At 41.1% G+C, this 18,820-nt stretch overlaps 1 long non-coding RNA gene across 1 annotated transcript; it reads right to left on the bottom strand.

The window, feature by feature from the left end:
* Positions 1-794: 794 nt before the first annotated feature.
* LOC128352908 (uncharacterized) lies at positions 795-18,580 on the bottom strand. The gene is made up of 3 exons (XR_008320701.1): positions 18,477-18,580; positions 6,643-6,877; positions 795-3,901 (listed from the first exon to the last, which is right to left on the bottom strand). It is a non-coding gene; the product is annotated as an uncharacterized LOC128352908 (long non-coding RNA).
* Positions 18,581-18,820: the final 240 nt, after the last annotated feature.

The raw sequence follows: 18,820 nt of genomic DNA, 5'->3' as shown, positions 1-18,820 counted from the left end.
GCAGGTGGCAGACGGAATCTATAAATTTTATACCCAAGCTTTTTAGTGTGATAGATAGAAGTTTTTCACCCTGAGTGATTAACTCTACATCAGTCCCCTCTTTGATTAGTTCCCACAAAACTAGAAGCCCGTTGTATTCTCTTGAATTATATGCTAAAAATGTACAGTCCTTAAAGCAACTGTCTGAAGTAAATGTCAGCACAAATTCATTCAAACATGATTCACCCTGAAATTCCCATGTTTCACCTGTAAGTTTCCATGGTTTCTGTTTCTTGTTATATACTTTAATGGGCTCTACCATCTCCCCTTTAAAATCCTTGCCATAAATATAGTTTGGCACATTGACCCCACCCTCCTGCATGCATTCACAGTCATAAAATACATATTTTACAGACAGATTGGGGTACTTAACACAACCTGTGTAACACATACGCTCTTCACCATGCTCAAACTACAACTCAAGGAAGGCAGGCACCCAAGTTCTGCCTTTGTTGATCTGAGATCCAGCAAAACCAGATAGTTATAGCAGCAATAGAACAGTATATTATACTCAGTGCTGGGAAAAGAAAATGATAAAATCAAACCTTTCTTCCTCCTCTCCTGATGTACCCTGTTATTCAAGAGAGGCACAATATAAGGGCTCTCTCTGCCTCCCAGTCCCTTTGAATACATTTTCAATTTGAAATTTCTTCCAAAGGTACACCTTCCCTCCCCCTCCCCCAACAAATAAGGGCTCAGTTGCCCATGACAACACTTGATTTGGCCAACCAAGCAGCCAACCAAGAAGCAAGGAGATTGTAAGCCAAATGGAATCCAGTGCCAGAGAACCAATCAGCAAGGGAAAACCAGGCCCCCCAAATGGTGCTAGAAACACTAAAAAAGTTCCAATTGAAATGGGGTTATTCTGTTTTGACCTCAGAACAGGCCCTTTATTTTAAGGGTGTTGTTTTGAGCTTGAAACACTAGAAACTGCCCATTTGAAGCTCAAAGCATTTCAATTTTGAAGTGTTTTGCACATTCCTAGCAAAGTAATCTGACTTGAATCTTTCGCAGGTCATAAAAAAAACCCTATTCCAAGCCTTCCAGAGAATACTATATTGGTACTTTAAAGACTGAAACACAGAACTATGGCTACAGCATTCCTTTGTCAGGTGATGAAGACAGCAACCATAGTTTTAATTGAGTTGTAATAGAGATCAGTGCAACTCCATAACTACAGAGGCTGCAGTTTTGATAGTGCTTTCATTACATTTCGCATAGTTTTTATGTCTAATTGCAACTGAACCTTTTACATTAAGTAAATAAAATAAGCTCAGAAGATATGTGTTTGTTGAAGAGGTGTGTGTGTGTGTGTGTGTGTGTGTGTGTGAGAGAGAGAGAGGGAGAGAGAGAGAGAGAGAAAGGGAGGGAGGGAGGGAGAATGACTAGCATTTTGTTTTGTAAGGACAACCCTACTTCCATGGTGGCTCAGAATATTGCTATCATCTTCATGAGAAAACAATTGTTTTCATATAGTTGTATAGAATAAACTACACTTATTTAAGGCATGGGGTAGATGGCCAAAATGTGAGTATTTCATTGACAGAAAGGAAAGTTAGATTAGTTCTAGGAGTGAATTTTATGTAACACTATCTAGTTTAGATCACAGAGCTTTTAAAAACAGAAATGTGCAGAGAAAAGTTAGATGACACCAACAGAATATTGGAATTGTTAGGTTTAAAAATGATCAAACCAGCTTATTGGACAAATGTGCTGTCAAGATTTGACATGGTGTTTTACCAATTAATTCACAACATTATTTCCCCTGTCAATCCTGATCCAAACAAATATATTGTACACCACTATATTCTGGCAATTTGAACAAGATCATCAAGCTTGCTCTGGGCATGATTTATTAGCAAAATCATGGAGGTACAAATCTTAGAGTTTAGCGTCTAATACTTTATTACTTCCTAAAAGATGTCACTTCTTAGAGCTGACTATATTTGGTGTTCCTTATTACCATAGGCAGCATGAGATCGGCACATGTCAAATTGCCTCCAGCTAGAAAATATATTTCTGGGATACATAATGTTTTAAACAAGGAACATAGAAACATGTCTACAAGCCAATCCGTCTACAACTAATAAAGTATTCATAGCAGCATCCTGGTATAAGGAACAAGAAGCACCTGTCACTCACTTACAGACATAGATTATATCTATCTTTTAAAAAATATCTCTAATGTCTTGTCTCTCCTGTGCCCAGTCACTGTGACTGCTAACAAAAGAACTATCTAAGAACCTATGCATATGACCACTGAGCATAGTATATATATAGGAGTAATTCTTGAAAATGTCAGCTTTCAGCCCATGACAAGCCAGTCATGTACTTCCATGTACATACCCACATATGTACTTCCTGTACATACTTCCATGTACAGGATTCATCTTCTGGCATCCTGTCACAAACATTCCGTTTTGTTCACATTTGATGGTATTTCAAAAGCTGAATGCTGTATATAAACTAATGGCTATGGTTTGGATGCTAGTATGCAAAGGGTTTCCCTACAGCTTTTCTACACCCATGTAGAAGGTGTAGAAAGGCAAGCCATTTGGAGTGGCAACCTGAAGCAGAGAAACAGAAGGTAGTGGGGAAATAAAGCCCACCCACCCCCAATGCTTTTTCACTCAAAATCACCACCTCCAGAATAAGCTTTGCGTTTAGTTTAGTTTAGTTTTCTAAAATAGAATCTGGGCACTGTTATAATTTCTAGCATGTAATATGCGGTTAATTGCTACTTAATTAACAGTCCCAAAATTGTTTCACATATAATGCATTGAATACACAGAGGATTTTTGTTTACATACATACACATTCAGTGTACAGCATCATAATATCATATATTATGTGGCCACACACAACCTCTATTCTAGCCCTCTTACACATAATGAAATTTATGCATATAGCCACTTCAAATATGATGATGTATCCTGTACACTCTCAGGAACTCTTTTTTTTTAATTATTTAATGTTTTCCTTCCTTGCTTCCTTCCTTCCTTCCTTCCTTCCTTCCAGAGAGAGAGAGAGAGAGAGAGAGAGTGTGTGTGTGTGTGAGAGAGAGAGAGAGAGAGAGAGGTGTGTGTGTGTGAGAGAGAGAGAGAGAGGGGGGGGGAGACGTGTGTGTGTGTGTGTGTGTGTGTGTGTGTGTGTGTGTGTGTGTGAGAGAGAGAGAGAGAGAGAGAGAGAGAGAGAGAGAGAGAATATACAGTATATATTCATCCCTTAAAGGTTGTAAAAGTGCTTTATGGCTTGGTAGCATTGGCATTGACAGCAGTGGGCATGGGAATTAACCACAATATTCATGTATGTATAGAACACCTCACTTAATCCAAGTTTTCCAATGCATCTTGACTAAGGAACTGGATACCATGTATCTGTCTTTTAAGAACTCTGTCTATAATGTCTGTAACACTTAGAATCCTTATTTGCATTTTTGCTAATAAAGTCATTTTAACTATTCCAGAATATGTGGTCTATGAGCAGTTATTCTCTTTGCTTTGGCTGCTTACTACAAAGGAAAATATTGGTCAGAATGATTTGATCTGATGCCTCTTAATGATGCTACTTTCACTTTTACTTTGATCATGCTCTTTATCTCTATCAGTTCTGCAAGCTCTCTGTTTCATTGAATATATGTATCCATTTTAGTTCAACCAACATGGGGATTTCTGATAGACTATTCAGTGCTTGAAACAGGCTTTTCTTTGTAAGATTCTGCCTCTTTGAAGAAACCAACTGTTGAACATTCATATCATTTCACACACAACCATGTCAGGCTTCTAGCTATGATGAAGATAAATATGCTTTCTGAGATGTTGGGTGGTTGCTTTTCTTTTCCCTCACACCAATGCAGAGAGCCCTATATACAATGTAAAAAATAAGAAATATTAAAGAAGCATTTGGTGAATAATCCAAATTTTTGACAGATTAGAAGAAAATGTCTACATTTTGAAATGCTTGACCAACAAGCAGAAGGTTGCCAGTTTGAATCCCTGCTGGTACTATATGGGAGTACTGTCAGTACTATATTTGCAGCAGCAATATGAGAAGATGCTGAAAGGCAATCATCTCACACTGCATGGGAGGAGGCAATAGTAAACCCCTCCTGTATTCTACCAAAGAAAATCACAGGGCTCTGTGGGCACCAGGGGTTGAAATTGAGTTGACGGCACACTTTACCTTTACATTTACTTTAATATAAAATAGGATGAATGGTTTTCAACCTATTTTAATGATAGGATTGAATAATAATACACTCTCGGTAGTATATTAAAGCCTATATTGATGACATCTGATAAAGACACACAAGTAAAAAGTACAAGTGAACAACTTATAATCTATAATCATTTTTAAAAGCATTCTGTCATTATAAAGCCTGAAATAGTTAATAGTCACAGAAGCAAGACTATTTGTACTATCCATAGAAAATTTGGCGAGAATTTTCTACATAAGGGGTATACTCTGACCAAATATCAGAACACTCTAATGAAGAATGGCTGAGTTACAGCAGTTTAAAAAGTGTGCTCTGAACAAGACATTCTCATTACATCCATAAATGGTTACTGTTTACAACTTTTTTTGACTTTCCAAAACATGTTTCATATTTTTCCATTTGGCAGATTCAGGACAGACAAAAGAAAGTTCTCCTTCATACAACACATAATTAATCTATGGAATTTGCCAGCACAAGACAGTCCAAGATTAGTGATAGTCACTAATTTAGATGGCTTTAAAAATCCATGAATAGATTACCTGAGAGGGCACCTTGACCCATATGTCCCTATCTGGATTTTTAAATATTTTTCAGGGGCCCTGCACCAAGTGCCCCTGCCAAATGAGATGGGATGGGTGGTCGAGCTACTAGGGTAGTAGCCCCTTTTTGGTAGTGGCCCCTTATTTTTGGAATATCCTCCCCAGTAAGGCTCGCCTGGCACCATAATTTTGTTCAATCAATCAATCGAGTTTATTTACAGTCATAGACCAAGACACAGCAAAGCAACATATCCAACACATAACCATTAAAATGACCCAGCTTTATCTTATGAGCAACTCAAACATCTTTTGTGCCAGTCTGGAAGCTTCGCACTCCAGTAGCTATGTAAAAAAAATTTGCTACTGTATATGAGGTACCTGTGTCATTATCAGAAAGTAAAAACTTAACTAACCAGTCTTCAAACTGTCCCAAAACACTGGTCAGTAAAGGTGAAATTAACCAATGTCTGACATCCCGATAAAACCTACAATTCAACAGAACGTGATTTACAGTTTCAGCTTCACTAGAGTCACAAGGATATAGATGGGCATCCAAAGGCACCTGGTGAGACCTTCCAATAAGCAGGGCTGAAGGAAAAGCATTAAATCAGGCTCTCGAGAAAGCCCAGTGGAGCTTGTGGGAAGTGATGGAGGACAGATACAATATGGGTAAAAAAACCTGCCCTTGTCTTTAGAGATCTATAAAAAATAGGCAAAAAACCATCTCATTTTGAAGTTCAGTGTCCTCCAATCACTGGCGAATTAGCACTCACTAAACCCATTTCCAACAGGGAATCAGGGAATAAACCAACGCTAAGGAGTTTATTTGTTATCCTCAGACACCAGGAGGGCTGCTGTACGACTGAGAGGAACTTGGGTATAAGCTCTACTGGCCGAAGATGGAGGTTCAGTCACTAGTAAATAATTAGTATCCAAGCCCTAGTCTCTAGTTTTGGTAACCCAGCCTCCTGTTGGATCACCACATTGGTGGTATAGTTAGGAGAGCCAAATAAAGCTCTAAGAAAACCAGCCTGAATCCTTTCTAGAATTGTAAAATTTTCATAGGGGCCTAACTGAGCGCCATACAGTAGTTGTGGTATAGTTTTAGCTGAAAACAGTTTGATGGCAGCAGGTATATATCTGCCCCCCTGAGAACGGTAGAACTTCAGAATGGCTGCTGCACTTCATTTTGCCGTTTCAAGGATCGATCTAACATGGGCAGATTTCTTGCCATTATGTTGAAATATCACACCGAGATATTTAAATTGTTTCACTTGCTCAGTTTGCTGACCATAAATGGACCAAGTGAAATTCCTAACACTATTGTTAAAACAAACAATTTTAGATTTGGAATGGTTAATGACCAGATGTTCCCCCTGATAATGAGTAGCCAAAGCTCCCAAGGCTCTCCTAAGGCCCACCCTTGTCTGTGAAAGAATTACAGCATTGTCAGCATACATAAGTATTACAATCCTTTTGTCCACCAGTTTGGGGTTATGGGTGTCCACACTTTGCAACCGTTTGATTAGATTGTTGACATAAAAATTAAATAAGAAGGGCGCCAATATGCATCCTTGCCTCACTCCTTTCAGCAATGGAACTGATTTGGAGAGATGGCCTGCTGGATCAATCCAGACACAAAGAGTAGAATTCTCATGCAGTTTGTAGATTAATAATAATAACCACTTGTCTATTGACAAGGTGGACAATTTTGCCCACAAAAGATCCCTGGAAATTGAATCAAACACAGTTTTAAAATCAACAAAAGCTGCAAGAAGAGTTATTTTACCAATACACACATATTTATCAATTGGATGCTGTAAGACTAAACACTGGTCCATAACTGACCTGACATGCCTGAAGCCAGCTTGCTCCTCCTTCAGCAAATCTTCTGTATCCAACCAGGAGCAAAATTCAATGCACGATGTTTAGCGTACAATTTGCTAGTTACATTAAGTAGGCTTATTGGTCTGTAATTTGCTGGCTCATCCCTACTTCACTTCTTATGGATAATTTTGTTCTTTTAGCTGTCAGGTGAAGACCTTTCTGTTCGCCCAGGCCTTTCAAACCTTTAAAAAAGTTTCTAAACAAATTTTAAAACATGTTTTATTTTATTTTATTGTAACTTTTTATAATGAGATTTAAACTTTTAAATTTTTATTAAATTGTTAAATTGTTTTATTAAATTGTTATTTTATTGTTCCACCTGATGAGTCACCCAGAGAGCGACAAATAAAATTGTTGTTAAGATACAGACAATTTCATGGATTAGATAGACAGATAGACAGATAAACAGATAATTTGTTATGATGGCTGTATGTAACTTTCAGAAGCAGTAAACTAGTGAATACCTAGTTGCTGGGGACCAACAGCAGCAGAGGGCTATTGCTTTGAAGCCCTGCTTCGGGTCCTCCAGAGGCATCTCGTTGACCACTGTGGGAAATAGGATACTGGGCTAGATGGACCTTTAGTCTGCTCCAGCGTTACTTTTGTTACTATCGTTCTGTTTTTGTTATCTTGTATCATATCGCAGTATTACTGCTTTGTATTTAAGATATTATAAAATAAACAAGTATGGCTATTAGCCATTGAAATGAACAAGATCCATATATATGCCTACACAAGGCACATGGTCCAGACTACATCTTTGAAATGGTTATGGTGAAAAACGAGGTCATTGTTGACAGTGTCAGCAATTCGGTTGCATTAATGCAAATGAAAAATGTCTATGTGCCAATCCATTATAATAAATATGTATTAAAATGCCAAGGAAAGATATAGTACCTAAGATTAAGCTGTACAGTGTTGCTTCTAACTGAAGCAATGCATATAGCATTTTTGTTCTCTTTTCAACTGGCATGGCTTCAATTTTAGGATGGTTGGACTTTGGGGGCATCTTTAATTATTCATTTTTCTGGCAAATGTAAAGGCCATGTTCCTTTTGCCCTCATCATCACCTATACATAGGCAATCTGTTCCTTAATGCTCTGCCTACTTCATCTGTTAAGGCTTGGTTAAATGCTGACATTGTGAAAGCTAGTAATGAACTCAGCCTGTGAGAGATAATATTGTTTATCTTATTGACAAAATGTATAGGCTTATTAATAGGTTTTGTATGAGTGAACAACAACAAAGACGTCTTGCAGAAGGTCTTCCTTGAAATTTTACGTCTGGCAGCCAAAAGAAGATAGCAGTTGTACTCATTGGGATGACAGACTCATGAATCTTTGCTAAGATATATAAGGAACATAAAGTAGGAAAGTGGAAACATGTTCAATCAATTTCACATTAATCCGTATATTGAAAGATATCACTGGCACACACCTTCCATGGGAGAATAAACTGACAATAGCTGATGCTGGTAAAATATTGATCATTCTACATCTGTTCAAATTACTCATTTCTTCTATGGACTGTTTTGCACATTCTATTGAAGTAGTGAGAAAATAAACAGGAAAGATCCATGCTATTTTTCTCCACATCTCCATTTGCCAGTCTTGTGTAAAGTATGGATATCTACATTTTTTTTCAATGCACAGCAATAACATGCATCTTCCTCCTTCAAATAAGATTCAACTGCAGAAGGAAAGGAAGTACAAATGACTCTGATGTCCTCTTTCAGTTTGATGGAACATGCAAAGCAGCCCCTTAGTTTCATACTTGTGGTCTGAATACGGGAAATTCCTGAGGAGGTGAAGGGCAGAAATCCAGAACAGAGCAATAGGTTGATCTAGAAAGCTATGGAAAATGTTCTTCACTGAAGAAAAAAGCACTAAAAGCAAGCAAAATAACCAAAGATGCCTTTAGACCTGAGAGAGGTCATGTACCACATGACTCAACTTGGCCCTTGACTACTACTGCAAAATGTAATGCTAAATGCTAAATTCATGTTGATCCTAAAATTCACTGACAAAGAGAAGAAGCTACAGATGTAGTGGGCAGATGACTATCCAGACTCTGTCTGAAAAGCTCCAGTGAAGGAGAGCTCACCACTGCATGAGGCAGACTGTCATACTGGACAGCTACTACAGTCAGGAAATTCCTCTTAATGTAGGAACATAGCAAGCTGCCATATACTGAGTCAGATTATTGGTCCATCTAGCTCAGTCTCACTCCCAGACTGGCAGTGGCTTCTCCAGGGTTGCAGGCAGGAGTCTCTCTCAGCCCTATCTTGGAGATGCCGTGGGGGGCGGGGGGCAGAACTTGGAACCTTCTGCATTCAAGCATACAGGTGCTCTTTCCAGAAAAGCTCCATCTCCTAAGGGGGATATCTTACATCTCAATCCCCTAAGGAGGAGATCTTACCATTCAAATGCAAACCAGGGCAGACCCTGCTTAGGAAAAGGGACAATTCATGCTTGCTACCACAAGACCAGCTCTCCTCCGTAGCCTAAAGCTGCTTTTTATGTAGGATCCTACCAGTTCATCTCACCAAGTTTTAGGTAACTGGAAACTACAATTCTTATGGTGTCAACAATATAATGAAAATGAAGTAGAAATTTTAAAATTCAAAAGTTTAAAATTAAAGCAGGAAGTAGAGTAGTGGGATATAATATCAGAATACAGAATGTAACCATCACCAGAGATAATGCAAAGGCAGTATTTATATTTTTAAAGGGAAAGTGATAAAGAAGATAAAGAGGTCATTCACACAATCAACAAATTGTTCTAGTAAGAACTAATCAGCCTACTTTCCTTTCACTATCTCTACATCTGGACTAAATCTGGTGCAATTTGAGGTCCACAAGTTAGATCTCTGGTGCTTCAAATGTTCATATGTCCATCATCTTGGATTGAAGTGGATGTCATCATTACAAACTGCACCATTGAGGTGTCCCTGTGTGTCATTCACTACAGCTGTTTCAAATTTGGTTTAAATCAGTTAGGCAGTCCTCGTTAGTTCACTTGTGCCTCAAACATTTATGCATCCACCATCTTGGGTGACATCATCACAAACTACACCATTGGGGAATCCCTATGTGTCCCTACAGCTGCATCAAATTTGGTTCAAATCAGTTAAGCGGTTCACAAGTTAGCCCACTTGCACCTCAAATGTTTATGTGTCCACCATCGTGAATCGACATGGATGACATCATCACAATCTATGCCACTGAGGTGTCCGTGCGTGTCACTCACTGCAACTGTACCCAATTTGGTTCAAATAGCTTGGGCAGTCCACAAATTAGCCCGCTTGTGCCTCAGATATTCATGTGGACACCATCTTGATTTGGAGTAAATGGCATTATCACACACCATGCCATTTGGGCATCCCTATGTGTACCTACATCTGTAAAAAAAATGGTTCAAATTGGTTAGGCAGTTCACACGTTAGCCCACTTGCACCTCAAAGGTTTATGCGTCCGCCATCTTGGATTGGGGTGGATGCTATCACCACAAATTATGCCATTGAGGTGTCCCTATGCGTCATTCACTGCAACCATACTTAATTTGGTTTAATTTGGTTAGACAGTCCACAAATTAGCTAGATTGTGCCTCAGATGTTCACGTGGCCACCATCTTGAATTGGAGTGGATGACATCATTACACACTACACCCTTTGGGCATCCCTATGTGTCCCTACATCTGTAGCAAATTTTGTTCAAATTGGTTAGGCAGTTCACAAGTCCACTCGCACCTCAAAAGTTTACGCATCCTCCTTCTTGGATTGGTGGATGGTATCATCAAAAACCATGCCATTGAGGTGTCCCAATGTGTGCCTACAACTGTACTCGATTTGGTTCATATTGGTCCAGGCGTTGCAAAGTTGATGGGGGGCGGGGGACACACAGACACACACATACAATGCCAGGTGATCTCATAAGTCTACTGGAACGTAGGCTAAAAACTGTTCTACCCAGGTTTGTGTGTGCTCCCAATTTTCAGTTGTGGGGAGGCAAGTTAGGAGGAAAACTTGGGTAGAAGTGATTGTGTGGAAGCAAGATGGGAGGAACACCTGAGTAGCTTTCCCTCCTACCTTGCTTCCGCACAATCACTTCTACCTAGGTTTTCCTCCTACCTCTCTTCCACACAAACAAAAATTGGGAACACAGCTCCCAAACCTGGGTAAAACACAGCTTTTGATTGTGTGAATGACCTCAGAGTTTCCCAACATCCAAAATTGCAACACACTTCTGTTTATCTCATTTAGCCCACTTATAGAGATTGGGCCGGTTGATACTTCACCTTCTGAACTTGGGTATAAAAAGCAACCTGTTAAACAGAAACATGAATGCAGGGAGCCATAATGTGAACTGCACATTCATGCCCAAATGCCACCTTTTCTATTGTTGTTTCCACATTTATTTCATGGCAATGCAACCATTTGCACATCACCAATGTGCCAGTCACTTGTGCATTTTTGTATCTACACATTCACATTACTTGTGTCTGAAGTCAAATTGTAATCTGTTAATAGCTTTCTTTGAGTCCAGATTGAACTCCCAAGATTTTCTTGCTCCATTTATTTATAGTTATTCACATCTCTACAATCTCAGTTTGATTCTTATTTTTACCTGACAACAATCCAGGAAAATGCATACTAATTAATAATAATAAATGCATATTAACCCTGCTAACTTGGCAAAGAAGCATAACTGTGCTAACCTGACAAAGAGGCACCTTTTAATGTGGTGATTCTCTTTATTTATGAAGGGGAGGGTAACTGGCCCTATCCACCCCCAGCACAGTACCTCCAGTACCTCCAGTGACTGTTGTCGGTGTCTTTCTTCATGAGCCTTTTGTGGACAAGGTTTCATCTTATGTATTTATTATTTCTCTGTGTAAACTGCCCTGAGCCATTTTTTGGAAGGGCGGTATAGAAATCGAATAAATATAAAGAATAATAATTAAAGTATCATAATGTAATACATTTGATAAATTATTGTTGTCCCCATTTATATGTTCACAGGTGCTCACAAACCCTTTGTGGAGGAGGAGAATAATGCCACATACCTTTCTAATTCCAATCATAAAACAATTAGGGAGGGGACCTGTCCAGACATTTAAGGCTGAGCTAGATACGTGAATTGGGTTGTCAATGAAAAGGTGGATGCCATGAATAATGTTGCACTTGTACAAATATGGTGCATAACATTACACTAAGTTAGGATCTTGTGTTGTGTTGTGTCCAGGTTGTGTTGCACTAGAACAAGAAGGCACAGAAATAGACATCTGCAGCATGTCATAGGAATTATGTTATTTGCCTTATACTGCCAGACAATTGGTCAACCTAGCTAAGTATTGTCAACTACAGGGGTGGGCATACTTGGCCTTCCAGCTGTTGTTGAACTATAACTACGATAATCCCCAGTGACAATAAACTGTGCCTGGAGAAGTTGGGAGTTGTAGTTCAACAACAGCTGGAGGGACATATTTGCCCACCCCTGGTCTACTGTCTGACCAGCAGTGGCTTCTTCAAGGTTATAGACAACAGTCTCTCCCATCCCTACCTAGAGATACCAGGGAGTGAACGTGGGACCTTCTGCATGCCATGTAGATGCTCTTTCACTGAGTTATGGCCTGATCCCCTATGGGGAATGTGTTATAGCATTCATATCCAAAAGTAAATGAAGGTGGACCCTGCTTAGCAAATGCAACAATTCATGCTTGCTACCACAAGACCAACTCTCCTCACATGTCATTCTATCATTTCTGCACAACTGAAATGTGTGTAAAACCTAACCAAGAGCAAAAGAGATTGAGCAACTGTGAGCATCCATGTAGCTATGTGACCTTCTTGCATGTGTGTTTGTGTGTGTGTGTGTTTATCCATTGTGCAAGCAGAATGTCAGTCTGGATATCAACCATAATTTTGGGGAGCAGAGTTTCAGACAGAAGGAGGGGCTCCTTAATGCTTTCCCTACTTACTACTCTTTACCTGCAATCTCAAAATTGGGAATCTTGCAAGAAAAGCATATGCAGGGAAGCGGTCTCAGGGGAAAAAACAGCAGTAGAGAAAGGATCAAGTACACTTTCCCCACCACCTCTCACTGCAAATTCTGCTGTTTTTTCCTCCACCTTGCAGCCACTCGGCTGCCACCAAACGTTTAGTTCAGCCCTTAGTCCTTCTGAAAAATTGGTCCTTTAAAGAAACTCTAATGTTATATTGATTGTTTTCATCGTACTTATCCTATGTACTTATCCTATGTCAAAGCAGTGAAAATATCATTTATCACAAGTCCTTGCTGAAGATGCTATTGAAACTCATTCTATCACTCTGGGTTTCACCTGTGGCATATCAGCAAATAAAATGCTACTCAACAATCTAAAGAATGGCAAATTCCAGCATTCAAAATGCAAAGCTTTGTCATATATTGATAAATAATTATACATTTGAATGAAGCCTGATAAGGAGCATGATAATCACTTGGAGATTTCTCAGTGGATAATGCTGCTGTTTAGATTATCCAGTGTTCTGGAAGTCCAAAACTGAAAGAATAATGCTGAAATGCTGATTGGTAGAATGAGGAGCTAAGGTAACAGGTGATTGTTCAAAAAGCCTCCAGAAGACAATTATATGATCGCTACAAAAGTGCCCTACCAAAATGAATGTCAGGTGTTTAATTCCCTTGGAGATCATTTTTAGCCACCATAATTTTAAGCATACTGAGCACACCTTTAAAACAATTGGCAAAGGACTCCTAAGAGAACCATCATACTGAACAATCATTATCCATAAGCACATGTTGCTTATTGTAGCATTATAAACAGTTTTCCCAGCAGCAATCCCCAATTAATGGGAATGGGTGGATAATTACCACGGTGGATAATTATACATTTGCACATGCTTATGTTGTTTAGACAGGTATAAGGGAGAATGTGTTAATACAGGCTTATTGGACAGCGAAATCTGTGTTTATAAAGTCTGGCAACCTGACTAAATTATTCAATGGAAGTCCCATTGAAGCTAATAGAAAAAGTTAGTCCTGACCCATTTAGTCATTACCAATTTGTCCTATTAATTTTAATGGGATTTCTCTGAAGTAATTTAGTCATTATAGCACTGGGTATAAAATGGGACATAATACATAGCTTAGAGGTTATTTAATGTCGGAAATAAAGTATTTGAACTCCCATTTTCATATATTTTTCATGAAATGGGCTCACTATGTCTGCCAATAGTATCAAGAAAATGCAGTCTTTTCTAAAGACCATTCAGTTTATCCCAAATGCTAGTTATTTAAATGTTGATTAGAAGCCTTAGATCCTTTGGATCTACATCAATTGGATCTAGAATTAAAAATCTTAGAAATAAGATTGCAAGCATTAATACAAATTTTGAAAGCAATACTATAGGAGCTTTTATAATCATCATCATCATCATCATCAGTTCAAATCCCTCCTAAGCATTTGAGTTCTTCCAAACCTATCCATATCTTCAATCTCCAAAACATTTTTTTCTCCCCACTGAAAAGTGCCTTTCCTCTCCATCCAAGTGGACTCCATTCAAATGAAGAGCTTCTTCTCAAGCTTTCGCTCTATCTGCACACCTGGTAATAATATAATTTTAATAACAGCATATTCGGGTTATACTAATGAGCAGCCTAACCCAGGCTAGGGCAGCCCAGTTTGGGTTAGGCTGCCTTATGTGCAGCACCGGGATCAACCCTATCCCAGTGCTGTTGCAGTGCCTAGCCTGACTTTCAACCCTGGCCTTTTACTGAGGTTAAAGATGCAAGTGTTCCCTTAACCCCAGTTCCAGGCTCGTGTGACTGCCCGGGCTGCTTGCACTCAAGTGGACAAAGAGACAGGTGTTATACCCTCATGGATATTCCCCAATGCACTGATGCATTGCACGATGCAATGTAAGATATGTGGAGGCAAGGATGCATTGTCCCAGCCTCCGGTGATCTGCACTGCATACAGCAGCGTTGAACATGTGGGAGTGCAGTCTGCACTTCCCACTGCTGTACCAGATCATCTAGGGGGGAGGTAAGGTCTGTGCACCTTCTACCTCCACCCCACCTGCTGCTCAACCTTGAGCATATTGTGGAAACAACTATGTTGGTAATTTTAATCAAATATGCCATATAAGTTTCAATTTTGCAGGGGTGGGTATTGTGGTAGCAAGCATGACTTGTCCCCAAGCTAAGCAGGGTCCACCCTGGTTGCATATGAAAGGGAGACTAGAAGTGTGAGCACTGTGAGATATTCCCCTCAGGGATGGAGCTGCTCCGGGAAGAGCAGAATGTTTCAAGTTCCCTCCCTGGCTTCCCCAAGATAGGGCTGAGAGAGATTCCTGCCTGCAACCTTGGAGAAGCCGCTGCCAGTCTGAAGACAATACTGCGCTAGATAGACCAATGGTCTGACTCAGTATATGACAGATTCCTAGGTTCCTATGTAATAATTTAAGGGGGGCAATAATGTAAGGGCCTTTTTGTGTAAAAGGAACTTGAGCTTATAAACATGATTTGGAAATGCAGATATCAAAACAAGTTGAATTGTGAATGTTCCATCAAAGAACTAGAAATGGCAACAGTATGGCATTATTTGTGATTTTCTTTAACGGTGATAATAAGGTAGTCAAGTTTTATTTTCAAACTTGAAATCTATGCATCGTGTTAAGCTGAGGAATGTTGCAGTCTGCATTATGTCTATTGCAGTTATATTTAACAAAGAAATCTAATACATGAAGAAAATGAGGTGTATCTGCATTGACTGCATTGGCAGTGAAACCTCGGGCTCTAGAAAGGAAGATAGGATAGATACAGACAGACAATGGTTCTTCTTCCCAACCACTTGGATTTGCTCAAAATAGTAGGAAATAACTGAACCACATTTTACTATGTTTTGCTTAGAAAACATTTTGGTTGTGGAGAACAAGTAGAAATATGGAATACAGCATGGCAAGCTAGGAGGCAGCTGTAGAAATTTCACCAGTGCCCATGCCAAGTCCTGAGCGGACATTAGCACAATGATTTCTGGGGATAAGCTAGTCATCTGGTGGCAGCAAAGAGCAGGAAAAATAGAATATCTGCAGACTTTTCATATCACTGTTATTTAGAACGTTTTAGGAGGACACCTGGTCTTGTGGTAGCAAGCATGGATTGTCCTTTTTGCAAAGCAGGGTCCACCCTGGTTTATATTTAAATGGGATACTACAATCAGTGAGGAAGGGCTCCGATCTACAGGGGAGGAAGCCTTCAAATGCTAACCTCCCTGGCATACAATTAAGGGCTCCTTGCTGAGCAGGCAAGGCAGATCACCCGCCCAGATGATTGCCAGCTATGGCGGGCAGCATGGAGAGTCGGGGGCTGGGATGCATCTTCACAGCCCCTGGAACTCCTATAATGCATTGTGCAAGAGCAAGAGGCTACTCAAGCACTGGCCGGGAGGCTACTCAAGTGTAGATGCTGCATAGAGCCATTTAGCACTGACACACAAGCAGTTAGCCTGGATTAAGGGTGGTAGATCTGCTGCCATGCTGCAGCAGGGAGACACTTGGCTCCCAGAAGTTCACATGTGCTGACAAAACCAGGCTGGGCTTCCTTAACACAGTTTTGCCTGTGTGTGTGAATAGTCCCTACAATGTAAGATGTTGAGGCGGGTCTCACAATCCTAAGCCCACTCTCCCCGCAGACGATCAGGCAGGGAGCGCTGGGCAGTCGGATCGGCCACTCACACGATTGCCGGCTCTGTGACGGAGCCGGCAGGGGCTGGGGAGCTCGGAGGCCGTGCGGCCCCTGGAAGCCCCAGTATGCCCTGCGCAAGCGCGCAAGGCATACTGGGGAAACCCCTGGAGCCAGGAGACAGCTTTTTGCCTCCCCTCCAGGGGTCTACTCATGAGTAGGCATGGCACGAAGCTGCACCGCGGCTACTCACGATCCAGAAAACCAGGTTTGCAGAGTGCTCACTCCACAAACCTGGTTTTGGGGCAGGGATTCTTGAGCGGGTTACCCGCTCTAGAACCACCGGGCTCGCAGCCAAGCCCAGTGGTTCTGACGATCTGCAAAAATCGGGCTAGGCTCTCCTAGCCCGATTTTTGCAGATTGTCAAAATAGCCTCATTACCTTTAGGGGATGGGGCTGCTCTGGGAAGGTTCCCAGTTCCCTCCCTGGCATCTCCAGACAGGGCTGAGAGATTCTCCTGCCTGTAACCTTGGAAATGCCACTGCCATTCTGGGTAGACAATACTGAGCTAGTTGGTCTGACTCAGTATAAGGCAACTTCCTGCGTTCCTATGTTCCTAATTACCTAAAGGCCATACTACATGTTGTGTTCGATGCATAGTTGGTGGTGTGTATATGTTTTTTAAAAGATTTCAATCGCTGAGTGGAGGAAATAAGAATTGGCACCATGAATCCTTCCCTTTTCGGGCTAACAGCTATGAGAAATAGGTGTTTTTTTAGTTGGAATGTTAGGATATTGCTCTCATAAGACCATAAAAACAGCCCTGCTGGATCAGGCCCAAGGCCCATCTAGTCCAGCATCCTGTTTCACACAGTGGTCCACCAGATGCCGCTGGAAGCCTACAGGCAGGAGTTGAGGGCATGCTCTCTCTCCTGCTGTTACTCCTCTGAAACTGGTATTCAGAGGCATCCTGACTTTGAGACTGGATGTGTCCTATAGCCCTCAGACTAGCAGCCATTGATAGACCTTTCCTCCATGAAGTTATTCAAACCCCTCTTAAAGCCATCCAGGTTGTTGGCTATCACCACATCTTGTGGAAGAGAATTCCACAAGTTGATTATGTGTTGTGTAAAAAAGTACTTTCATTTGTTGGTCCTAAATTTCTTGGCAATCAGTTTCATGGGATGACCCCTGGTTCTAGTGTTGTGTGAGAGGGAGAAGAATTTCTCCACACCATGCATGATTTTATAGACCTCTATCATGTCTCCCCGCAGTCCAGGGGCGTAGCAAGGTTGGAGTGGGCCCAGAGACAAGATTTTAAAATGGGGCCCCCCCACTCAAAGTCCAGGGCCTCCGCACACCCCAGGCCCCCAAGGATTTAAGTCTGATATTCCAAAATAAGTATGCTGCCTGGAAATACATTTCACTGAATACACACACGCACACCTCACAATATATAGTGATATACATTGAGTACTATACATTTGTTTTACTTTTAATGCCTAGAACACACTAGAAAGATGAATGATTAAAATGGGCCCCTCGCTGCAGATTAGCCAAGGAGACTTTCAACCATGCAGGGTGAGCCTATGTTTGTTTTCTCAGAATTCTGAACAAATTCAGTCAAGTTCGATTCCAGGAGGTTTTTCACAGGAGGCTTTTAAAGCCCTTTAAGACACATCTCCTCTGGAATGGAGGTGCTGCATTCACATGTTGGCCAGATTTACCCTGAAGTCCCTGCAAGTTATTGGGGAGCAGTTCACACACAAGAAAAATAAAATAAAATAAAAGCAGAAGACATGCTTCACAGTTCTCACTCAGACCTTCTGGGTTGCAAAACAACTTGAACATAAGTGCATTTATAAATGAATGAATAAAATAAATATAATACTGTTTCTTCCAGAAGTTTTTGTAATTTTCTGCCATGAAACAAGCCACTTATAGGACTTTTAAGAGTTTTTTTTAAGCCAGCAAATTTTCCAAGCTGTTTAAAAATAAATATTCAGAGACTTCTCAGTCCCTCCCTCCCATATCCAAGCCCTATGGCAAGCAGATCCCTATATATCCGGGTGGGGGGGTGGGGAAGGTAACCACAAAAAGGAGTTCACACTCTACCTGGCAGCAGGGGGTCTTCTGCTGCAGAGAACAGTGGAGGCCTCTCTGGCTGCCTCCTCCTTCCTGGCTGGCTTGGGCCCTACTGGAGTTCAGGATTCACAGAGGCCTACACCAGACCTCCGTGGAAGCCCCGCCCACCCGGCGATCAGCTGAGAGGCGGGAGAAAAGGAGCTCTTTGCAGCTTGTCTGCTGCTCGATTGCCGGCCAGGAGAACAAGCTGGAGAGACGGCGAACAGGGCAAGTGGCTGAGGGGCCTTGGGGCTGGGCAGGGGGCAATGGGGAGTCACGTGAGGTGCCTCTGGGGGGCCCCTCCAGGCAGTGGGGCCCCCAGACAACTGCCTCCC

This window comes from Hemicordylus capensis, chromosome 4 (genome assembly GCF_027244095.1).
Source record: "Hemicordylus capensis ecotype Gifberg chromosome 4, rHemCap1.1.pri, whole genome shotgun sequence".
Classification (NCBI taxonomy): domain Eukaryota; kingdom Metazoa; phylum Chordata; class Lepidosauria; order Squamata; family Cordylidae; genus Hemicordylus; species Hemicordylus capensis.
Note: the sequence above shows the minus strand (reverse complement) of the source record. Positions and strands in the feature narration are given on the sequence as shown.